This window comes from Periplaneta americana, chromosome 8 (assembly GCF_040183065.1).
Source record: "Periplaneta americana isolate PAMFEO1 chromosome 8, P.americana_PAMFEO1_priV1, whole genome shotgun sequence".
NCBI classification, from domain to species: Eukaryota; Metazoa; Arthropoda; class Insecta; order Blattodea; family Blattidae; genus Periplaneta; species Periplaneta americana.
The window spans coordinates 42,506,337-42,533,417 of NC_091124.1; the positions used below are offsets into that span (position 1 = coordinate 42,506,337).

General features: G+C 33.2%; 1 protein-coding gene across 14 annotated transcripts in view; it reads left to right on the forward strand.

The window, feature by feature from the left end:
- LOC138704679 (mucin-2-like) overlaps positions 1–27,081 on the forward strand; it is a 123,996-nt gene that overhangs the window by 77,008 nt on the left and 19,907 nt on the right. For 6 of the 14 annotated variants that reach the window (XR_011333393.1, XR_011333392.1, XR_011333394.1 and 3 more), the window contains 2 exons: positions 12,686–13,024; positions 17,292–17,485. The exons of 1 other annotated variant lie outside the window; for it this stretch is intronic. The gene's annotated coding sequence lies outside the window, so the exon portion shown is untranslated. Of the gene's footprint in view, positions 1–490; positions 685–6,533; positions 6,718–8,664; positions 10,038–12,685; positions 13,025–17,291; positions 17,486–27,081 lie in introns of those variants that run through there. 7 more of the 14 variants (XR_011333401.1, XR_011333395.1, XR_011333400.1 and 4 more) reach the window with 7 other exon arrangements.

Below are 27,081 nucleotides of genomic sequence, written 5' to 3' on the forward strand. Positions count from 1 at the left end.
TTTATTTATTTATTTATTTATTTATGTATTTATTTATTCATTTTTTTTCATTTACTATTTATTTCTCTATATATTTATCTATGTATGTATTTATTTGTCTTCCTGTCTGTCTGTCTGTTCGTTCCTTTGTTCGCTTGTTTATTTGTTTATTTATTTATGGGTTATAAAATTGATTCAGAGGGGTATGTCTATAGGTTGAAAGTTCTCGGATAAAAATTGTGCTTGTGAATTAACTTTATATTTCCATTTGGGTCAGAAAATACCCTAAACAGGATACAAACGTTAATAAAAGATACTAGTTATTAGTTCAGATTCCTTATTCTTTTCTTATTAGATTTTAGATCATATCTTTATATTTTTTTATTTAATTTCTAACTTTAATTCTGAATTCTTAGTTCTAGTTTGTAGCTTACAATAATCAATGCTAACTCTTTAGTTTTCAGCTGATCATTTTAGTTATCTTATATTGCATTGAATTACATTATTACAGATCTGTTGATATGATCATGTCGTTCTCGCCTTGTCGCAATTGCGCAAATGAAATCCAAAAATTCTCCGAGTCGCATCCCCGCTGTCCGATAACGCTCATGTTCAGCTCTGTGTTCAGAGACAAGGAGCCATATCATTGTGAAGGTCTGCGTATGTTGAATAGGAATAAGATGATTACACTCCGAGTCTTTACAAGTAAGTCTAATACAATATTAATCACACATACATAAAACAGTCAGTTTCAGTTTTATATTTTAAGCTCCTTTTCTTCCAAAACATCATGAATCATTGTTATTATGCATGTCGCTTGAAAGCTCGCTCAGCCCGTAGACCGGTGATTAAAAACTAGCCCAATCCTTTCATAAAACTGAACTGAACGCGTTTGGGGATCACAGTCTTCAATTTGAAAGAATACTGTTGTTCAGAAATTCATGATTATCTTTTCAAACATCCAAGAAAGCATAGCCTTATCTGATAAATGTAGCAATTGAATCAATACATGGATTTTTCAAGGTTTCATTATTTTAGTCTTCTGAATTTATTTTTTATTTAGTTATTTAACGACGCTGTATCAACTACGATGGTATTGGTGATAGCGAAATGACATTTCCCTTACGTTTGGGGAAAACCTCGAAAAAACCCATCCAAGTAATCAGTTCAAGCGGGAATTGAACCCGTGCCCAAGCGCAACTCCGGATCTGCATACAGGTGCCCCAGCCGACTGAGCTACGCCGGTGACCAATTTTATTTTATGTGGTAAACATTTTTAGCTAGATAATATGTTAATTAAATCCAGACGTTTGAGATGGACAGGGCATGTAGCACGTATGGATGAATCCAGAAATGCACATAGAGTATTAGTTGGGAGGCCGGAGGGAAAAAGACCTTTGCGGAGGCCTAGACGTAGATGGGAAGATAATATTAAAATGGATTTGAGGGAGGTGGGATATGATGATAGAGACTGGATTAATCTTGCTCAGGATAGGGACCGATGGCGGGCTTATGTGAGGGTGGCAATGAACCTCCGGGTTCCTTAAAAGCCAGTAAATAAGTAAGTGATATGTTAAGGTAAAAGGGGTAAGAGGAGCCCATAAATTTAATAGTTCAACTTTGACATTTACTAACTTGCTGAATTGAAATTAAAATTCGCGTAAATTTGAACAGGTGACTATCAATACCTTACCTAATTATGGTGAAAAGGAAGAAAAATTACATTATTAAGTTGAGATCCACGAATGTAATAGTAATATGCGTTACAAGAGCGGTATGTTGACGTTTTCATGTTCGAGGAAAAGATTGAAAAAGCGAAACGTAGTTGAGTTTTTTTTAATTTTCGAGAACATGAAAACAAACATACCGCTCGTGTATCGTACATTATTTTGTGCGAAGATCGTTTATTACATACCTGAAAGAGGAATTTCTAATTAGTTGCAATGAAATCTCCATCTTGGTTTCTGTGCAATGACGGCATCTTTAGAAAACAAATATGTCTATCTTCAACATTGTTCCTATAAAATGTTTTCTGTGTTTACTATACTCCAGCAGGCCGTGATATACGTCTGTCTTTTTTTTCTCCCAGTCTATAAATGCAAACTTAAAACAAACGGTAAGGTTATGTAATGATTTAGAGTTTACTTAATTTATGCAAATATTTAAAAACAGTAATTAACAGTGCAATTTAGGTGAAATTGCAGTGGTAAGTTTCCAATTTATATTATTACTATATTGAACGTCTTTAAAAATAATATGTTAAAAGCCTATAGCAGTAAAATGAATATGACGCTTAAGCGGTAAGAATAGGGAAATTGTTATGTGTGTTAGGTTGGGAATACTGAATGTGGTATTTAACACTTACCGCGTATTGGTTTCCGCACAAAACCAATCCGCGGTAAGTCTAAAATTCCACATTCAGTATTCCCAACCGAACATACATAACAATTTCCCTCTTCTTACCGCTTAAGTGACATATTGATTTTACTATTATTTTTAGAGACGTTCAATATAGTAATAATTATAAATTGGAAACTTACACTGCAATTTCACCTAAATTGCACTGTTAATTATTGTTTTTAAATATTTGCAAAAATTAAGTAAACCCTATAACTCCACTAAAGTTACTGCATTCGTGATGCAAGTAACATTAAGGAAGCCGTTTGCTTTAAGTTCGCATTTATAGACTGGGGGGGGGGGGGGAAGACAGATGTATATCACAGCCTGCTGGAGTATAGTAAACACAGAAAACATTTTAAAGCAACAATGTTGAAGATAGATATTATTGTTTTGCAAATTTGCCGTCATTGAACAGAAACCAAGATGGAGATTTCATTGCAACTAATTAGAAATTCGTCTTTCAGGTATGTAATAAACGATCTTCGCACAAAATAATGTACGATACACGAGCGGTATGTTTTCTTTCAATTCTCGGAAATTAAAAAAGCTCAACTACGTTTCGCTTTTTCATACTTTTCCTCGAACATGAAAACTTCAACATATTGCTCTTGTAACGCATATTACTATTGTCGGCTGATAGGTTACACTTGCCGCCAGCGCTGGGCTATTATAATCTAATAGCTTTCTGCAGCAAAGGTCACAATATGAAAGATATGAAAGAACTTTACATCCTGTTTAGAATGAGAATTTTACATGTTAGGCATGTAATAAACAGCAAATATTTAAATGACAATATGACACACAAACTAAATAAAAAGCAATTTTTATGTTCCTAAGAACTTTTGCTTAAGACAAATTGAAAGAATCGAGAGAGACATAGAACGAGAATTTTATATATTGGGCATTTAATACACTGTAAATATTTAAATGACAAAATGTCACAAACTAAATATGTAGCATTTTTTTATGTTCCTAAGACTTAAAACAAATTGATACATAGAAAAATAATTTTATATTTTGAGCATTTAATACACTGAGAATATTCAAATGACAGAATGACACGCAGACTAAATATGTAGCATTTTTTATTGTCCTAAGACTTGAGACAAATTGAAAGAATAAAAAAAAAACATTGAACGGGAATTTTATATACTGGACGTTTAATACATTGCAAATATTTAAATGACAAAAGACACACAAATTAAATAAAATGCATTTTTTAAGTTCATACGAGTTTTTGCTAAATACAAATTGAAGAGTCCACTGCAAGAATGATGGATGTCACTTTCTTGTCGAAAAAGAACCAAGACTGTCAATGCATAGCTTAAGACATATAGAATGTACATAGAGGGTTATATGGCATTAACACTGATAGTCATTGTCCAGTAATGATCGGAAAATCACAGTTAAGCTTTGAGCGCTAAGCATTTTAAACTTTCAATTGCTTCTCCTGCAAAATGTATTCCAAATGACATCCATCATTCTTGCAGTGGACTCTTCAATTGAAATAATCAGAAGACACATAGAATGAGAATTTTATATTCTTGCAGTGGACTCTTCAATTGAAATAATCAGAAGACACATAGAATGAGAATTTTATATTTTGGGTATTTAATACACTGCAAATATTTAAATGACAAAAGACACACAAACTAAATAAAAAGCATTCTTTATGTTCCTAAGAACTCTTGCTTAAAACAAATTCAAATAATAATCAAAAGACACAGAATAAGAATTTTATATTGCGACTTTTAATTCAATAATAATGTTACTTTTATTCACAGCAATAATAGCTTTCTATTTCTGAATTTAAATACTCCCGTCAACAATGGGTATTTCACTCCACACAGAAACTCAGTATTCGTTATTGCACTCCACAGACGACAATGACAATTCAATTGGATTATTTAGAACAACAATGTACTCCTAATCTCAACTAAAGTTCACAAAGCACTATTTACAAAACAAAACCGTCAGTTCTCAGTTCACAGTTCGTTTGCCTTGGCTAGTTCTTCTAGCTCATTCACTCAAGTTCACATTATATCGAACCCAGAGACAGTCCACTGAACTTCGAACTCAACACTTCGGGATGCATTTCTTCTGCCTGGGCGCTGCTGATTCACCAACTGAACTCGCTGTCCAAACTAAGACTGGTTGTGGCTCTCTTGCCCATTCTATTTATTAGTAGATCACACTTTCGAGAAACTACGGTGTCCCGCAGTTTCTCCAACAATCTGCTTGCGTAGCTTTTCGAAACTTCCAGCTTCCCCCCCCCTTGCTTCGCGCAACACCGCACCTTCCCTTACATTAAATGCGTGCGCAACTTCCTTTGCCGCGCCCAGCGCCCTCCGAGCTCGCCCTCCTTCTGCCGGACGCGCGTTCGACTCCCGGCCTGCTGTCACAATATTTTCTGCGCGAAAATGTTTCCACTCTGAATATATGTGAAGTAGCTTCTAGTAGCATAAACATTCGAAAGTTGTCGCCACTCTACAAACTCGCCTTCTTGCGTTTAATGGCATGGGTTACACTTGCCCCAAATTAACACTTACCCCGATTAACCTTATTGTACGTCATCTAACAATGTTTCTCATATAATGTGAATAGTATACCTATTGTAAATTTTTATTACTGAATAACAATGTAATTTATTCTTCCAACAATAACTCTTCATCTTCTACAATTTAATTCTGCTCCCGTCAACAATGGGATTTGCTCGCCACACAGTAACACAGTATTCGTTAGTGCACTCCACTGACGACAATGACAATTTACTTGGACTATTACGAACAACAATGAACTGTTAATCTTAACTTATGTTCACAAAGCACTATTTACAACACAGAACTGTCAGTTCTCAGTGCACAGCCCGTTTGTCTTGGCTAGTTCTTCTAGCTCAGTCACTCGCGTTCACAGAATCTCGAACCACAGACCTTCAGAGACAGTCCACTGTACTCGAACTCAGGTCCCTCCAACTGCGGTCCACTGCACTCGAACTCAGGTCCCTCCAACTGCGGTCCACTGCACTCGAACTCAGGCCTTCGGATGCTGACACAGTTGCGGACGCACACTCAAGTCGAACTCCGGTACACAAGACTGGCTGGCTTGCTCTGTTCACTGACTGTAACAACACTGGCTTACTGACTGAATGACTCCCAAGTTCACTCGCGTGCGTGATTTATACTCACACCATAGTTGCGAGAAAGTACGAGTTCTCGATATTTCGACGCGCGTCCAGATAGCACTCCAGAGAAAGCACTCGAACAATCCGTACCCCTCTCCTCTCCGCCGCGATCGCTCTTTCCCCTTTCTTCTCTCCGCAAGCACCAGATGCGCGCGCAACCCGCCCAAAACACAGCCGACTTAGCCTTTCCTCCGTCGGTCGTGAGATCGAACCTCACGTGGCCGTCACACTATATAGATTATGGGATATGAATGACATTGAATTGTTCGAATAATATGTCCGATTGTGACTCCTCTGCACTTTACCAGGGTGTCCTCTTTTTATCTGTGAAAATATGTCACTTATGTCTGTGTTATTGTGAAGACTGTTATGCCACATTTTATGATCTTATTCTTAATTACGAAACACTTTCGATAACATATTTCAATCTGACAACTTTGCACTGACAGTTCTATTTAACGTTTGTGATGTTACTCTGAAGTAGTATAACATAAATTCCACGTCATTCATAACATATTTCATTTGTCTGGCAGCATAGAAATGACATACATGCTTCAAAGATCAAATGTTTGCTTTTACACTGATAATTAATATTTCGTCAGCCTGACAACAGTGTGTGTCCCAACATTGTGACTATACAGTATCTTCAACCAAACAATAGTGCAATTACAGTGTGACCCCAAAAGGTGTTAAGTCCATTTTTATGAAAGGACTGGGCCAGATTTTGTATCCACTGGTCTACAGACTGAGCGAGTTTTCAAGTGACCTGCACAATAACACAAACTTTTAGACAAGGATTGACGTTTGTTTGGAAGAAAACGACCTTAAAATATAATTATAGAGGTCTCAAACATAATCGAATATGCAAAAATCATAAAAATGACCAAATGGACAGCGAGTTTTGGGACCACACTCTTCAATTTGATAATATGGAAATGAGATTGAAATAATTATATGTGTGATATTTCTATAGAAAAAGAATGGTCTGTTTTGGCGGAACTAACAGAAAGATCTGATCATAAATACGACAAAGGCTTGGAAAGAAGAGATAATCAGACTTCAGATGCATACAGATAATTATTCTTCCTCTGACACATATTGTCACTGCCACATAATTGAAAATTATCTCATGACAAGTTGCCAAACTGACTGTTACGGTAAGTGTTATATGTTTTCATCTACCTTCTACATTTACACATTAAGTGATTTCCTTTTTTTTTCCTTTTTATTTTTCTTCCCTTCCCTTCCCTTCCCTTCCCTTCCCTTCCCTTCCCTTCCCTTCCCTTCCCTTCCCTTCCCTTCCCTTCCCTTCCCTTTCCTTCCCTTCCCTTCTCTCACCTTTCTTCTTCCCTTCCCTTCCCTTCCCTTCCCTTCCCTTACCTTCCCTTCCCTTCCCTCATCTTTCTTCTTCCCTTCCCTTCCCTTCCCTTCCCTTCCCTTCCCTTCCCTTCCCTTCCCTTCCCTTCCCTTCCCTTCCCTTCCCTTCTCTCACCTTTCTTCTTCCCTTCCCTTCCCTTCCCTTCCCTTCCCTTCCCTTCCCTTCCCTTCTCTCACCTTTCTTCTTCCCTTCCCTTCCCTTCCCTTTCCTTCCCTTCCCTCATCTTTCTTCTTCCCTTCCCTTCCCTTCCCTTCCCTTACCTTACCTTTCTTCTTCCCTTCCCTTCCCTTCCCTTCCCTCACCTTTCTTCTTCCCTTCCCTTCCCTTCCCTTCCCTTCCCTTCCCTTCCCTTCCCTTCCCTTCCCTTCCCTTCCCTTCCCTTCCCTTCCCTTTCCTTCCCTTCCCTTCCCTTCCCTTCTCTTCCCTTTCCTTCCCTCACCTTTCTTCTTCCCTTCCCTTCCCTTCCCTCACCTTTCTTCTTTCCTTCCCTTCATTCACTTCACTTCACTTCACCTTACTTTATTTTATTTCATTTTGTTTTGCTACTCTACTTTACTGTACTTTATTTTTTATTTTACTTTGATTTTCTTTGCTTTATTTTTTTATTTTATTTTATTATTGTAATTATTGTGTTAATTGTAATTATTGTGTATCTAATTGTATTGCGCATTGTACAATTGTACTGTGTATTGTAATTTTATGATGTATTGTTTATATTGTGTGTACCACTACCACTGGGTGCTTGCCCACTTGCAGTGCAAATAAATACATACATTTCGTTTCGTTTCGTTCCGTTCCGTTCCGTTCTGTTTCGTTTTGTTTTATTTTGTTGTGCTACTTTACTTTACTTTACTTAACTTTAGTACTGTCCGTTGTTTTCTTTGACTATTACATTTTTACTACGTCATACTACTTTTGACCAATAAAACGGTACGAAACTACGTGTTTCAACCGATCATGCCTGCTTATTCTACAATTTTTATCACCTCCCTAACATTTGTTTTTATCGCCTCCTTAACATTTGTCTATTTTTTATCATCCCCCTAACATTTGCTTCTTTGTTTGCCAACATAGTACTTTCAATAATTGTACATTTTAAAATTATCCATGTTTATTTCATCATCCTTAATTAAAAACTTTTCTATCGTTTATCTTGTTTATAATATTTAGGTTATGTTATAGCTTCTGCTGTATGAGATTATGGATAGTCACGTATTAGAGATTGTTTAATATATATATTGATAATTGAAGTGGAATGCAACTGTCTTAATAAAAATGAAACTGAATCAACAAAGTCTTCTTGACTAGTAATCGTCCATAGAGTTCAATGAAGATTGTATAGTTGGCACAACTGGTAACAAGAGAACAACTCATTGTAACACACTAGTGCCATCTAGCGGAATATTTGTAATGATGAGATGGTACAATAATACATTTTCAAGACAATTTAGTATATTTTAGTGACTCAAATGAAATTCTCAACACACAACTCAATTTCAGAAGACACACACTCTTTGACTCCACATTATACTACACAAACACACCCCCACATGAAACAAATCTAATATTTATATAAGTATATTCTTCTAATCGTTTAATAGTCAATTAAATCCCACTCGAGTTTTGATTTTCTCTGGATAAATCAAAATCTCTAGTGAGATTAGTGTAGATAAAATAGATATTTTAAAATGGATTCTTACTCAGTGACGTTGTTTTTACTTTTCAGGTTTCAAGTCTCCCATCAACGTCCAAAGAATGTGAATTCGAGGTAAATAGAGGAGAAGGAGTTGAGAAAGAAGAAATAGAAGGGAGGGAAGTGATTGGAGATAGGGTAGAGGCAGAATGTGGAGGGGAGACGGAGGAAGGAAAAGAAATAGATGGTAAAGAAGAGAAGGGCGAGGAAGAAAATGAAAGAAGGGGAGAAAAGAGAGAAAATGAAGGGTTGGAAGGAGAGCTGCAAAAGAGGAGTCGTTCATAGAGTATGAATTATTTTATTTGTATGGGATTATTTTTTTTTTTAACTGATTGAAGGGCTGTTTGATAATCAGATTACATTGAATTGTTTGATTCCAGAACCTGTTATTTTACTCAAAAACTTATTTTGACCTAATAACATTGTATATATGTTAAACTGTCAATCCAACGGCAAAGTTACTTTTTGCCAATTCTTACTATTTGTCACTGAAGATGATATTTAAAAGTATGATTTTTTTTTCCAAATCTCCAATTCCGCGTTTTTAATTTATAAACTATGAAGTATTCTAGTACATTAAGTACATTAGAATGGTATAAAACATCGTTAATATAAGAATCAACACGTATTTTTCAAAGTTGATTAATATTTTTTTAAAAGTTCCTCCCTGTAAAAAGACTGAAAGTGAAATAGCAGATTTTGGAAACAAACCCTTCATTATGCAGAAAGCCACAGGCGTGGCTCAGTCGATTAAGGCGCCTGCCTGCCGGTCTGAAGTTGCGTTCGGGCGCGGGTTCGATCCCGGCTTGGGCTGATTACCTGGTTGGGTTTTTCCGAGGTTTTCCCCAACCGTAATGTGAATGCAAGGTAATCTATGGCGAATCCTCGGCCTCATCTCGCCAAATATCATCTCGCTATCACCAATCTCATCGACGCTAAATAACGTAGTAGTTGATACAACGTCGTTAAATAACCAAAAAAAAATTATGCAGAACTTTGTTTTGTTGATAGTAATCCATCTTATGGCTTGGTACACAATACATACTGGTAATAGTCGATATTTAGATGAAAATATTTCTGAGCCTTTATTAAAAACTGCAAGAACACATCTTACAGGACTCTTGCCATCCTCCGCCGTGTTCGAGAACCGTCTTCGTGCTTGAAGGGCATTTTGGATACGTGATATGTGCCTTTATTACATCATATTTATGCAATGTATTTTACTAATACTGTACGGTTGTTAGTCTAGTACAAGGTGTGTGTGTGTGTGTTTTAAATATCCCACAGTAATATACATGTATTGTACTAACACTATATTAAAACTGGGGTTTACTAATGCAATACTATAATTGGTGTTGTTGATGCTTTCGTCATATCCCTTTCCTATCCTACTTCGAGAGTGTGTCAGGACGTGTTCTTTATTGTATCCCTATACAGAATGTTCCATCACGCAAGCCAGATGCTTTGCAATCCTGTTCGGACGATCATTCCATGCAAAATGTTCGCAATACGTCACTGAAGGATTTAGTGTCATTTTTATCATATAGTCTGAACCAGTCACTGCAGGTAAGCCATCGTACACTGGGCTGCAAAAGAAATGCCGATACGAAATTATATAGTTTTTCGAGGACTTTAACAAACATGGCGAGGTGGAAGGCTATTTTCCTGAGTTTAGTTGTTAAAAAACATGTAAATACGACTTTTATAATATGTTCACATTATTATTTATTATGAATTCATTTTAAATTATTCATATACGAGGCGCATCCAGAAAGTAAGTTTCCCGATTTTTTGCCCTTGAAAGTAAACGTAATTAGCCGTGTCAATTGCGCATGCGTAACATATCTATGACGTATCAATCATATGCCAGCCGGACAGGTCCCGCCTGGTGCCAGTAGCGTGGCAGCAGTGGTCCGAAATGGAAGCTCTTATTCCTTCTCCCGCCGCCTGCGAGGTTCGGTCGGTGATAAAGTTCTTTAATGCACAAAGCATTGCGCCAATTGAAATTCATCGGCAGCTCTGTCAGGTCTATGGACCGAACATCTCTCTCTGTCTCTCTCTGTCTGTCTCTCTCTATCTGTCTCTCTCTGTCCGTCTCTCTCTGTCTGTCTCTCTCTGTCTCTCTCTGTCTGTCTCTCTCTGTCTCTCTCTGTCTGTCTCTCTCTGTCTGTCTTTCTCTGTCTTTCTCTGTCTGTCTCTCTCTGTCTGTCTCTCTCTGTATGTCTCTCTCTGTCTCCCTCTCTGTCTCTCTCTGTCTGTCTCTCTGTCTCTGTCTGTCTCTCTCTGTCTCTGTCTGTCTCTCTCTGTATGTCTCTCTCTGTCTCTCTCTGTCTGTCTCTCTCTGTCGCTCTCTGTCTCTCTCTGTCTCTCTCTGTCTCTCTCTCTGTCTCTGTACACGGACAGACTAGTACTAAAATTATTATATTTAATGTACATCATTCCCTGATAAATTGACTCGTAGATACTGAATATGAACAAAATCCGTCCAATAGTTTAGTAGAAATCGCTGTACACAGACAGACTAGTATTAAAATTATTATATTTCATGATATCATTCCCTGATCATTTGCACACAGACAGATTAATACTAAAATTATCATATTTAATGTACATACTGAATATGAACAAAATCCGTCCAATAATTTAGTAGAAATCGCTGTACACAGACAGAATAGTACTAAAATTATTATTTCATGTACATCATTCCCTGATAAATTGACTCTTAGATACTGAATATGAACAAAATCCGTCATACATCATTCCCTGATAAATTGACTCGTAGATACTGAATATGAACAAAATTTGTCCTGTAGTTTCTTAGAAATCGCTGTACACAGAAAGACAATGTTAATCTTGAGTTTACCATTTTTCTAGATTAGATAAGAACTATTCAAATGATAATTTTTAGTATCTATTATTGATTGATACATTTGCTACAAACCATACAAAGTAAATACTTATTATGAACGTAGCGCTCACTTGAATTTATCAGATAGATATCATTGACTATATCTTAAAGAAACTGAACAGTGTAGAATTCGAATTCCTCTGCAACATTAATAATATCCATAAATATTTTAAAAATAAAACTATGTAAATACTAAGACTTTCGATAAGTAATGGAAACAGTACTGTAAATCAGCGCTCCTTGCGGTGACCACAGAAATCTTGTATTACGTAATAGAGCAGCGATTGTTTGATAAATTTTCAATATTGATAGTCTCGAAGTAGCCATATTTTATAAATGCAGTAGTGGCTGCTTGTGAATTTTATTATTATTATTATTATTATTATTATTATTATTATTATTATTATTATTATTATTATTATTGTTTTCGTACTCTTTTTTCACTATATTTTCTTCCCATCTCCCTTCTTTTTTTTCTTTTTCGTTATATAATTTTCTTTTTTCTCCTTTTCTTATCTCTGCTAAACTTTATCTGCTTTTCCCTGCTTAAAAATCTTCTTTATCGTAATTCTTGACTGCCTCCGTGGTCTGTTGGTCAGCATGCTGCCTTACAGATCTGAAAATCCCGGGTTCGCTTCCAGGGCTCGGCTCTCGGTGAATTTTTCTTGAAGAAGAAAAACTACCTGGGTGTTTAGAGTCTGGAATTAATTAACCAATCATCAAAAATATAGAATACATCAGGACTGTCGCTGGGCAGCAACCTGAACACACGTTTTAGCGTCACATTGTTGACAAGTAACTCCATCTGTTGGCACAATCATAAAGCATCTAATAGATACTATAGAGTTACCAACAACGGAAAAAAAAATCGTAATTCTTATTTTTTTTTTTCTTCACGTCTTTCACCACCCCTTTACTTTTTGGCCAAAAATTTCAGGAAAGAGAGAGAGAATTACGCGATAATGTACAATATTATCTTTTTCTCTCCTCTGTTCTCTTTCTTTTTCCTTTATTTCCATCTTCCCTCTCTTTTCTTCCCCTGTTACAGTTCTTCATTACACGTTAGTTACCATCCCCACTGTTGGTATGACTGATTTCACATTCAAGTCTGCAAGGATAACATTTTCATACATGTCTTTCTTTCAGGATGATACAATCCGCTTCATAGCGCTTCTGTACTCCGGACTGTACAGCAATGAGACTGATGGAAGACTTTTTTAACATAAGATTCCATGAGGGAGGAAATGCCTTCGATCAGGTGTGGAAAACATTTCGCAGAAACGGTATTATATCAACTAGAGGAGAACGCTTTTTCGTCGGAGGCAAGAAATGCGCGGTGATAGCGAAGGCGAGATTCTTGTGCCCAGAAGATTCTTACGAGTATATACAAGATGTCACTTTATGGGAATATTGTTCTCCTGATCCACACGCTGAAATAAAAGCCATTCATCACATAAAAAAAATTGACGAGAGGGCAACCCTGATGTAAGAATGATTATACTACTGTATAATACAGGGCTTTAGAAGCTTGTACTTGCTATTTGGGAAAAGGAAATTGTACCAGAACAATGGAAGGAGTCCATTATCGTACCTATCTTTAAGAAGGGGGACAAGACTAATTGTAGTAACTTTCGAGAAATATCACTTTTGTTGACGTCGTATAAAATTTTGTCCAATATTCTTTTGAGAAGATTAACTCCATATGTAGATGAAATGATTGGGGATCATCAATGTGGTTTTAGGCGTAATAGATCAACTATTTACCAGATATTTTGTATTCGACAGATAATGGAGAAAAAAATGGGAGTATAAGGGTACAGTGCATCAGTTATTCATATATTTCAAAAAGGCATATGACTCGGTTAAGAGAGAAGTTTTATATGATATTCTTATTGAATTTGGTATTCCCAAGAAACTAGTTCGATCAATTAAAATGTGTCTCAGTGAAACGTACAGCAGAGTTCGTATAGGTCAGTTTCTGTCAGATGCGTTTTCAATTCACTGCGGGCTAAAGCAAGGAGATGCACTATCACCTTTACTTTTTAACTTTGCTCTAGAGTATGCCATTAGGAAAGTCCAAGATAACAGAGAGGGTTTGGAATTGAAGGGGTTACATCAGCTGCTTGTCTATGCGGATGACGTGAATATGTTAGGAGAAAATCCACAAACGATTAGGGAAAACGCGAGAATTTTACTGGTAGCAAGTAAAGAGATAGGTCTTGGAAGTATATCCCGAAAAGACAAAGTATATGATTATGTCTCGCGATCAGAATATTGTACGAAATGGAAATATAAAAATTGGAGATTTATCTTTTGAAGAGGTAGAGAAGTTCAAATATGTTGGAGCAACAGTAACAAATATAAATGATACTCGGGAGGAAATTAAACACAGAATAAATATAGGAAATGCCTGTTATTATTTGGTTGAGAAACTTTTATCATCCAGTCTGCTGTCGAAAAATCTGAAAGTTAGAATGTATAAAACAGTTATTTACCGGTTGTTCTGTATGGTTGTGAAACTTGGACTCTCACTTTGAGAGAGGAACATAGGTTAAGTGTGTTTGAGAATAAGGTGCTTAGGAAAATATTTGGGGCTAAGAGGGATGAAGTTACAGGAGAATGGAGAAAGTTTCACAACACAGAACTGCATGCATTGTATTCTTCACCTGACATAATTAGGAACATTAAAACCAGACGTTTGAGATGGGCAGGGCATGTAGCACGTATGGGCGAATCCAGAAATGCATATAGAGTGTTAGTTGGGAGGCCGGAGGGAAAAAGACCTTTAGGGAGGCCGAGACGTAGATGGGAAGATTAAATTAAAATGGATTTGAGGGAGGTGGGATATGAGGATAGAGAATGGATTAATTTTGCTCAGGATAGGGACCAATGGCGGGCTTATGTGAGGGCGGCAATGAACCTCCGGGTTCCTTAAAAGCCAGTAAGTAAGTAAGTATAATACAGGGCAATCCATATAAACCTTTACCATTTTAATGAGTTAGGTATAATTTCTTTTTGGAGGTTAATTAATTAACTTTAAGTTGAATTTTAAGATATCTGTGGCTTTGGGAGAATTGGTACTCCTGGCAAGATTGTCATCCATTCTTGATATTTGCTATTATTGCAGAACATATGTAGTGGTTACATTGCCAGCTGGATCGCATCCTATAGCTGCGTAAACTGCCTCTCAATGAAAGTTATTTTGCTTCTAGGTGACAGGCAGTGCCTACCGTTATTAACGTTATCAGTATATGCAACAGAGTCTGATATGCAAAGTCACTACCTGCCACCTAGCGATTACTCGCGCATTACCGTTGATTGGGCAGGCAGTGTAAGCAGCCATAGGATGTGATCCAGCAGGCAGTGAGTGGTTAGCAAGTCGTAATATCGCAAACATGCAGTACAAACTTCAACAGCATGTTTTTGTGCTGAAAACGTACTGGATGACAACTTTTCTGGTTAAGGCGCAACGGGGATTTCGAACAAGATTCGGTGTGCGCAGTGTTCCGATCAAACCAAATTTTGTCGATAGTGAGAAAGCTGGAGACAACTGGCTCACTTCTTAGCGTGAGAGGAAAACATTGACCTGCAATGCCTCGAGCTTGTGTGGACGATGTTCGACAACGTTTACTGAATTCACAGCTCTTCTTACTCTAAGCCCAGATATCCTGTCCATAACATAATTTATGGAATCATCAGGAATGAAATCAACAACATTCACGAGGAGACATTTTGGAAAAGTCACAGAATATGATGCGAACGGCACAATAAAATTGTGTTTCGATACAAATGAAAGACATTTCCGACATTGAATTTGACAAAAATGATTCTCCCACAGTTACTGTTCAGTTCAGAATGATTGCACTTGTATATTGTTTTTTGATTAGTCATTATCAGAGAAAAAAAATAAAGATTCATATGGATCATCCTGTACTTTTATTTCATTATTATATAAATATTTCTACTGCGGAAGGAAATATTGTTACCCAGCCTAGTAGGCACCTGGACAGATCACTCCCCATCATACATGTCATGTCATGTAATGTTTTATGTTATGTTATGTGTACTGTATATTAGTGTATGTGTTATGTTACGGCTCATTACAGTACACTATGTTCTGTTATGCTTTGTATTTTATTATGTTCTGTGTTTCATACTGAAACTGACAAGAAAATTTCATAAATCCTTAAAGGGGTCTTCCCTGGGCTTGTCATAAGTTCTGCCATTACTACTCATATATCTCCATGTAAAAAATTGTTTATTGATTTATCTATTTATTTATTTACCTATTTAATAATTGCTTTTATTTGTTTGTTTGTTTGTTTGGTTTTGTTTATGTTTGCTTGCTTGCTTATTTATTTATTTATTTACTTATTTATTTATTTATTTATTTATTTATTTATTTATTTATTTATTTATTTATTTATTTATTTATTTATTTATTTATGTATTTATTTATTTATTTATTTATTTATGTATTTATTTATTTATTTATTTAATTTACTATTTGTCTATTTATATATCTATTTATGTATTTTTTATTTTTTTATTAATTTATTTATTCAATTATTTATATATTTATTTATCTATTTATTTACTTTCTACTTGTTTATTTATTTATTTATTTATTTATTTATTCATCCATTTATCTATTTATTTATTTGTATATATGTATTTATTTATCTACTTATTTATTTCCTTATTCATTTATTTATCTATTTATTTATGCATTTATTTATCAATTTATTTATATATTTATTTATTTATTCGTTTATTTACTTATTCGTTTATTCATCTATTTATTTATGTATTTATTTATTTATCTATTTTCTATTTATGTATGTATTTATTTGTTTGTTTGTTTATTTGTTTGTTTATTTGTTTATTTATTTACTTATTTATTATTTATTTATTTATCTGTTTATTCAGGCGGCCGGGTAGCGCAGTTGGTAGAGCAGCTGACTACGGACTGGAAGGTCCGGGGTTCGATCCCAGGTGGTGACAGGATTTTTTCTCGTTGCCAAACTTTCAGAACGGCCCCGAGGTTCACTCAGCCTCCTATAAAATTGAGTACCGGGTCTTTCCCGGGGGTAAAAGGCGGTCAGAGCGTGGTGCCGACCACACCACCTCATTGTAGTGCCGAGGTCATGGAAAGCATGGGGCTCTACCTCCATGCCCCCCAAGTGCCTTCATGGCATGTTACGGGGATACCTTTTTTTTTTATCTGTTTATTCATTTATTTATACATTTATTTATGTATTTATTTATTTATTCATTCATTCATTCATTTATCTGTCTGTCTGTCTGCCTGCCTGCCTGCCCGCCTGCCTGCCTGTCTGTCTGTCTGTCTGTATGTCTGTCTGTCTGTCTGTCCGCTCGTTCCTTTCTTCGTTTCTTTATTTGTTTATATATTTATGGGTTATAAAATGAATTCAGAGGGGACTATCTATAAGTTGAAAGTTCTGGATTAAGAATTGTTCTTGCTAATTAACTTTATATTACCATTTGGGTCATAAAATACCCCAAACAGGGTACGAAGATTAATAATAGGTACTAGTTATTACTTCATATTTCTTATTCTTTTCTTATTAGATCTTAGATCATATCTTTAGTCGTTATATTTTTATTTAATTTCTAACTTTAATTCTGAATTCTTAGTTCTAGTTTGTAGCTCATAAAATCAATGCTAAGTCTTTAGTTTTCAGCTGCTCGTTTTATTTATCTTATATTGCATTGAATTACTATATTACAGGTCTGTTGATATGATCATGTCGTTCTCACCTTGTGGCAATTGCGCAAAAGAAATCGCAGAATTCTCCAAGTCTCATCCCCGCTGTCCGATAACCCTCAGGTTCAGCACTGTGTACAAAGACTATAAGCCACATAATCGTGCAGGCCTACGTGTATTGAATAGTAATAAGATGATTACACTCCGAGTCTTTACAAGTAAGTTTAATACAATATAAATCACACATACATAAAACAGCCAGTTTCAATTTTATATTTTAAGCTCGTTTTCTTCCAAAACATCATTCATCCTTGTCTAAAAGTTTGTGTTATTATGCATGTCACTTGAAAACTCGCTCAGTCCTTAGACCGATGGATTAAAAACTAGCCCAATCCTTTATATTCTTCATCTTATACAGTTTCAGTTGCTAGAAATTGGAACTCGCTTCCGAGTGATATAAGGGGTTGTTGGACAATAACTTCATTTAGGTCAAAATTACATCAATTCTTACTTAACAGATTAATTGCTGATTAATATTTGTTACTTATAATGAAACTAACATCTGTCCATTCTTATTATTATCATTAATTTCTCTAAATAGATTTACAAAACCTCTAATGGCAATTACATTAATATTCTCATTATAGAAGTAGAAATATATATATTCTCCCTGTAACATAGTCCTAGTAAGCTTATATTAAATTAATTTTCATCATTTTACTAGCTATCTCAAATATTAAATTAATTATAATTCATTGAATTAAATTAGCTCATAAATTAAGTTACTACTTTACCTTATAGATTTATCTAAATTTAAATAAATGTGTAGTGAAGAATATTGCTGGAGAACCTTTTAAGTGTAGTGTAAATATTTGTAATTTAAATTTATGTATTGTATTGATTAAGGCTGGTTGAGTGGAAGAGAAGGCCTTATGGCCTTAACTCTGCCAGCGAAAATAAAACATTGTTATTATTATTATTATTATTATTATTATTATTATTATTATTATTATTATTATTATTATTATTATTATTTCATAAAACTGGACTGAACGCGTTTTGGGATCACAATCTTCAATTCCAAAGAATACTCTTGTTCAGAAATTCATGATTATATTTACAAACATCCAAGACTATTGAAAAGCATAGTCTTATCTGATAAATGTAGCAATTGAACGAGTACATGAATTTTTCAATGTTTCATTACTTTAGTCTTCTAAATCTATTTCTTTATTTAGTTATTTAACGAGGCTGTATCAACTATGATAATATTGGTGATAGCGAAATTATATTTCGTGAGATGAGACCGAGAATTGACCATAGATTACCTGACAGTTTCCTTACGGTCGGGGAAAACTTCGAGAAACCCCAATCAGGTAATCAGCCAAAGCGGGAATCGATCCCACGCCCAAGCGAACTCCGGATCGGCAGACAGACGCCCTAGCCGACTGAGCTACGTCGGTGGCCAATTTTATTTTATATGGTAAACATTTTTAGCTAGATAATATATTAAGATAAACAGTCGTAAAATGAACCCATAAATTTAATAGTTCAACTTTGACATTTACTAACTTGCTGAATTGAAATTAAAATTCGCCTAAATTTAATAGTAATAATAATAATAATAATAATAATAATAATAATAATAATAATAGTATTATTATTATTATTATTATTATTATTTATTTGAATGATCATGACAATGGTACACTTTTGGTTGGCACTTCCGATGAAGCAGAAACTTGTGGCCGGGAGTGGAGTTTACATCGAATAATGAAAAAGTAATATTACTAGTTTAAGCCTACACTAAAATAATTATTTAATTGTTTAATTTAAATAATCAAATATAATATGTATGCAAAAGTAAAGTGATGAATATCAAAATAATAATACAAGAAATAATAATATAAGAAATAGAATGAAATTATATCAAATACATGCAGGCAAAAGAAAGTGATGAATATCAAAATAATAATACAAGAAATACAATGAAATTATATCAGGTAAAACATAGACGATTCGGGTTAACTAGAAAGTACAACTAATAAAATGAAATGAAAATTATTAAATAATACAATTGTAAAATAAATGCAATAATATAATGGAGTAATAATTATTTCATACATAAATGATATTTTAGTTTTAATTGATTTATTGAATTTTGAAAGTTTGAAAGATTCCTAACTTAGAAAAATATTTGTTTTTTTTTTTTCTTCAAAAATTTCATGTAAAGAAAAAATGAAAAATAACAAAAGTGAATTGTACATATATATATATGTATATGTATATATATATATATATATATATATATATATATATATATATATATATAGGGGAGAGTCGGGTAGTATCGGACATCGGGTAATATCGGACAGTGAGTTTCTTTCATCTACCACACGATGATAGTACCTGATTGACATGGTTACGTTTCTGTGATGTCGCATAGAGAAACGTAACCATGTCATTCAGGTACTACCATATGGTGGTAGATGAAAAAAACGCACTGTCAGATACTACCCGATGTCCGATACTACCCGATATACATATATATATATATATATATATATATATATATATATATATATATATATATATATACATATATATATAGTCTACACCTGTGGAGTAACGGTCAGCGCGTCTGGCCGCGAAAACAGGTGGCCCGGGATCGAATCCCGGTCGGGGCAAGTTGCTTGGTTGAGGTTTTTTCCGGGGTTTTCCCTCAACCCAATACGAGCAAATGCTGGGTAACTTTCGGTGCTGGACCCCGGACTCATTTCACCGGCATTATCACCTTCATTTCATTCAGACGCTAAATAACCTAGATGTTGATACAGCGTCGTAAAATAACTGAATAAATAAAAAATATATATATAATGGAATACTAATCAATGTTTAAAATCAGTTGAAGTGCTTGCTTTTTAAATAATTTATTATTGGAAGTGCTAATTTTGAATGTTTTTAATGAAGTTATTACACAATCTCGGACCGAAATTTGAGGCGTGCCTTAGTCCTGCTTCAGAATTGCATTTGGGTTCGAACAGGTGACTATCAATACCTTACCTAACTATGGTGAAAAGGAAGAAAAATTACATTATTAAGTTGAGATCCACGAACGTAAAACATATTTGTCCACTCATAGGTTACACTTGCCGCCAGTGCTCGTGTAGTGTAATCTAGTACCTTTCTGCAGCAAAGGTCAGAATATGTTTTGGGGCAAATAGATCTGAAAGAACATTACATTCTGTTTAGAATGAGAATTTTATATGTTAGGCATTTAATACACTGCAAATATTTAAATGAAGTATGACACACAAACTAAATAAAAAGCAATTTGTATGTTCCTAAGAACTTTTGCTTAATACAAATTGAAGTAATCAAAAGACACATAGAACAGGAATTTTATATTTTTTTTGGGCATTTAATACACTGCAAATATTTAAATTACAAAATGACACAAATTAAATACTCGTAAAATAGCATTCTTTATGTTCCTAAAACTTAAGACAAATTGAAGGAATCAAAAGACACATAGAACGAGAATTTTATATTTTTTTGGGCATTTAATACACTGCAAATATTTAAATTACAAAATGACACAAATTAAATACTCGTAAAATAGCATTCTTTATGTTCCTAAAACTTAAGACAAATTGAAGGAATCAAAAGACACATAGAACGAGAATTTTATATTTTTTTGGGCATTTAATACACTGCAAATATTTAAATGACAAAATGACACAAATTAAATACTCGTAAAAAAGCATTCTTTATGTTCCTAAGACTTAAGACAAATTGAAGTAATCAAAAGACACATAGAACGAGAATTTTATATCTTTTTGGGCATTTAATACACTGCAAATATTTAAATGACAAAATGACACAAATTAAATACTCGTAAAAAAGCATTCTTTATGTTCCTAAGACTTAAGACAAATTGAAGGAATCAAAAGATACATAGAATTTTACATATTGGGCATTTAATACAATGCAAATATTTAAATGAAAAAGTGACACAAACTAAATAAGTAGAATTTTTATGTTCCTAAGACTTAAGACAAATTGGCACATACAAAAAATTTTATATATTGGGCATTTAATACATTGCAAATATTTAAATCGCAGAATGTCACACAAACTAAATAAAAGCATTCTTTATGTTCCTAAGAATTTTTCCTAAATACAAATTGAAATAGTCAAAAGACACATAGAAGGAGAATTTTGTATTTTTTGGCAATTAATACACGGCAAATATTCAAATGACAAAATGACTCAAACTAAATACTCGTAAAAAGTATTCTTTATGTTCCTAAGACTTAAGACTAATTGAAAGAATGAAAAAAGACAGAACGAGAATTTTATGTATTGGGCATTTAATACATTGCAAATATTTACACGACAAAATGACACAAACTAATAAAAAGCACTTTTTGTGTTTCCAAGAACTTTTGCTTAAGACAAATTGAAGGAATCAGAAGACACATAAAACGATAATTATACATTTTGGGCTTTCAATACTCAGCAGATATTTAAATGACAAAATGACATATAAACTAAATAAAAATATTCTGTATGTTCCTAATAACTTTTGCTGGAGACAAATTGAAAGAATCAAAAGACACATAAAACAGTATTTTATATTTTGGTCTTTTAATACACTGCAAATATTTAAATGACTAAGTGACACACAAACTAAATAAAAATCATTCTTTTTTATGCTTCTAAGGATTTTTGCTTAAGACAAATTGAAAGAATCTAAAGACACAGAATGATCATTTTATATTTTGGACATTTAATACACTGCAGATATTTAAATAACGAAATGACACACAAACTAAATAAAAAGCATGTTTTTATGTTCCTAAGAAATTTTGTTTAAGATGAATTGAAATAATCAAAAGGCACACAGTACGAGAATTTTGTGTATTGTTGGGCATTCAATACACTTCAATATTTAAATGACAAAATTATACACAAACTAAATAAAAAGCATATTTTTATGTTCCTAAGAGCATTTGCTTAAGATAAATTGAAATAATCAAAAGGCACACAGTACGAGAATTTTGTATATTGTTGGGCACTTAATACACTTCAAATATTTAAATGACAAAATGATACACAAATTAAATAAAAAGAATACGTTTATGTTCCTAAGAACATTTGCTTAAGATAAATTGAAATAATCAAAAGGCACACAGTACGAGAATTTTGTATATTGTTGGGCACTTAATACACTTCTATATTTAAATGACAAAATGACACACAAACTAAATAAAAAGCATATTTTTATGTTCCTAAGAACTTTTGTTTAAGATAAATTGAAATAATCAAAAGGCACACAGTTCGAGAATTTTGTATATTGTTGGGCATTTAATACACTTCAATATTTAAATGACAAAATTATACACAAACTAAATAAAAAGCATATTTTTATGTTCCTAAGAACTTTTGCTTCAGATAAATTGAAATAATCAAAAGGCACACAGTATGAGAATTTTGTATATTGTTGGGCACTTAATACACTTCAATATTTAAATGATAAAATGACACACAAACTAAATAAAAAGCATATTTTTATGCTCCTAAGAACTTTTGCTTGAGATAAATTGAAATAATCAAAAGGCACACAATACGAGAATTTTGTATATTGTTGGGCACTTAATACACTTCAATATTTAAATGATAAAATGACACACAAACTAAATAAAAAGCATGTTTTTATGTTCCTAAGAACTTTTGCTTGAGATAAATTGAAATAATCAAAAGGCACACAGTACGAGAATTTTGTATATTGTTGGGCACTTAATACACTTCAATATTTAAATGATAAAATGACACACAAACTAAATAAAAAGCATATTTTTATGTTCCTAAGAACTTTTGCTTCAGATAAATTGAAATAATCAAAAGGCACACAGTACGAGAATTTTGTATATTGTTGGGCACTTAATACACTTCAATATTTAAATGACAAAATGACACACAAACTAAATAAAAAGCATATTTTTATGTTCCTAAGAACTTTTGTTTAAGATAAATTGAAATAATCAAAAGGCACGCAGTACGAGAATTTTGTATATTGTTGGGCATTCAATACACTTCAATATTTAAATGACAAAATTATACACAAACTAAATAAAAAGCATATTTTTATGTTCCTAAGAGCATTTGCTTAAGATAAATTGAAATAATCAAAAGGCACACAGTACGAGAATTTTGTATATTGTTGGGCACTTAATACACTTCAAATATTTAAATGACAAAATGATACACAAATTAAATAAAAAGAATACGTTTATGTTCCTAAGAACATTTGCTTAAGATAAATTGAAATAATCAAAAGGCACACAGTACGAGAATTTTGTATATTGTTGGGCACTTAATACACTTCTATATTTAAATGACAAAATGACACACAAACTAAATAAAAAGCATATTTTTATGTTCCTAAGAACTTTTGTTTAAGATAAATTGAAATAATCAAAAGGCACACAGTTCGAGAATTTTGTATATTGTTGGGCATTTAATACACTTCAATATTTAAATGACAAAATTATACACAAACTAAATAAAAAGCATATTTTTATGTTCCTAAGAACTTTTGCTTCAGATAAATTGAAATAATCAAAAGGCACACAGTATGAGAATTTTGTATATTGTTGGGCACTTAATACACTTCAATATTTAAATGATAAAATGACACACAAACTAAATAAAAAGCATATTTTTATGCTCCTAAGAACTTTTGCTTGAGATAAATTGAAATAATCAAAAGGCACACAATACGAGAATTTTGTATATTGTTGGGCACTTAATACACTTCAATATTTAAATGATAAAATGACACACAAACTAAATAAAAAGCATGTTTTTATGTTCCTAAGAACTTTTGCTTGAGATAAATTGAAATAATCAAAAGGCACACAGTACGAGAATTTTGTATATTGTTGGGCACTTAATACACTTCAATATTTAAATGATAAAATGACACACAAACTAAATAAAAAGCATATTTTTATGTTCCTAAGAACTTTTGCTTCAGATAAATTGAAATAATCAAAAGGCACACAGTACGAGAATTTTGTATATTGTTGGGCACTTAATACACTTCAATATTTAAATGACAAAATGACACACAAACTAAATAAAAAGCATATTTTTATGTTCCTAAGAACTTTTGTTTAAGATAAATTGAAATAATCAAAAGGCACGCAGTACGAGAATTTTGTATATTGTTGGGCACTTAATACACTTCAAATATTTAAATGACAAAATGATACACAAACTAAATAAAAAGCATGTTTTTATGTTCCTAAGAACTTTTGCTTAAGATAAATAGAAATAATCAAAAGGCACACAGTTCGAGAATTTTGTGTATTGTTGGGCACTTAATACACTTCTATATTTAAATGACAAAATGACACACAAACTAAATAAAAAGCATATTTTTATGTTCCTAAGAACTTTTGTTTAAGATAAATTTAAATAATCAAAAGGCACGCAGTTCGAGAATTTTGTATATTGTTGGGCATTTAATACACTTCAATATTTAAATGACAAAATTATACACAAACTAAATAAAAAGCATATTTTTATGTTCCTAAGAAAATTTGCTTAAGATAAATTAAAATAATCAAAAGGCACACAGTGCGAGAATTTTGTATATTGTTGGGCACTTAATACACTTCAAATATTTAAATGACAAAATGATACACAAACTAAATAAAAAGCATGTTTTTATGTTCCTAAGAACTTTTGCTTAAGATAAATTGAAGTAATCAAAATGCACACAGTACGAGAATTTTGTATATTGTTGGGCATTTAATACACTTCAAATATTTAAATGACAAAATGATACACAAACTAAATAAAAAGCATGTTTTTATGTTCCTAAGAACTTTTGCTTAAGATAAATTGAAATAATCAAAAGGCACACAGAACGAGAATTGTGTATATTGTTGGGCACTTAATACACTTCAAATATTTAAATGACAAAATGACACACAAACTAAATAAAAAGCATATTTTTATGTTCCTAAGAACTTTTGCTTCAGATAAATTGAAATAATCAAAAGGCACACAGTACGAGAATTTTGTATATTGTTGGGCACTTAATACTCTTCAAATATTTAAATGATAAAATGACACACAAACTAAATAAAAAGCATTTTTTTATGTTCCTAAGAATTTTTGCTAAATACAAATTGAAATTAACAAAAGACACATTGAATTATAATTGTATATTTTGGGCAAGAAATTGTTTCCACTCAAGAATATAGTATGTGAAGTAATTTCTATTAGCATGAACATCCGATAGTTGTCGCCACTCTACAAAATGGCATCTACAGTAGCAATGTTTCTCATATAATGTGAATAGTATACCTACATAGATTATGGGAAATGAAAGACATTGAATTGTTTGAGTAATATATTCGATCGTGACTCCTCTGCACTTTACTGGGGCGTCCTCTTTTTATCTGTGAAGATATGTTACTTATGTCTGTGTTATCGTGAAGATTGTTATGCCACATTTAAGATCTTATTCTTAATTGTGATAACACTTTCGATAACATATGCTCATATTTCAATCTGACAACTTTGCATTGACAGTTCAGTTTAATGTTTGTGACTTTACCCTGAAGTACAACATAAATTCCACGTCGTTCTAAATAGGTTTCATTTTTCTGGCAGCATAGAAAAGACATGCGCTTCAAAGATCAAATGTTTTCTTTTACACTGATAATTAATATTTCGTCAGCCTGGCAACAGTGTGTGTCTCACATTTGTGATTATCAAAGAGACCAGATGGGGTACGTTATCAGTGGACACAAGTTTACTATACCGAGAGCTTTGATTGCGTCACAAGGTGGGGGGAAGAGGTCTTACCTACAAGGTACGCGCAGAGCTCTCTGATGTTACACGTACTGTCTTAGATAGTTTTCAACACCTATGCATTTCCTGGAGTATTTGAATTTCCTGTTTTCTTCATGTAAAATCGATCTACTGGGGAACAAGAGACACCATGTACAAAAACACTACAACTCTAAAAGACGCAAGAAATGCTTTAAGTTGTTGAATTCGAAAAAAATTTAAGCTATTCCCACGAGTTCAAATGTGTAATGTGATTTTTACCAAGACTTGTGCCACATGTTCGTTAGGGCAAATATTCCATTTAAAAACTGGAACACCCATGTGTCAGATCATTTTTGCAAAAATATACAGGTAGAACACTACTGCAACAATTTACTCTGCGTACGGGTTATTTAGCAAAATGTTCGGAAAATGTCTTGCGTGAAATTAGAGAAACCTTAAAAGATGAAAAATATTGTTGATATCTATAGACGAAACGACAAATATTGCAAACAGATCTGTTGCTAATGTTATTGTTGGGGCACTTCAAACTGAAGGTGTGGGCAAAATGTTTCTATTGACATTCGAAGAGCTAGAGAAAGTAAATCATGTTACCATTGCAGCTCTGTTTGAAAAATCAATGCGATTATTGTGGTCTGACGAAATGAAAGCAGAAAAGCTTAAGAAGTATATTGTCGTGCACTGTAACAAATGCAGTCATGAAGAAGAGCAAAGTAGTACAAAGTAAATTACTATGTTTTTTTATGTTGTTGTATTTATATAGAATATATTGTTCTTATGTAGCTACATTAATATCATTTAACACAGAACTATGTATGTTGCAATTAAATGCACAATATAAACAATAGGTTATGTAATATTATAAAGTGAAATTACTGAATAGTAAAGATAATTTGCTGCAGGAACTGTACTCTAGTCGTCGTTATTGTAGCGACACGATGAC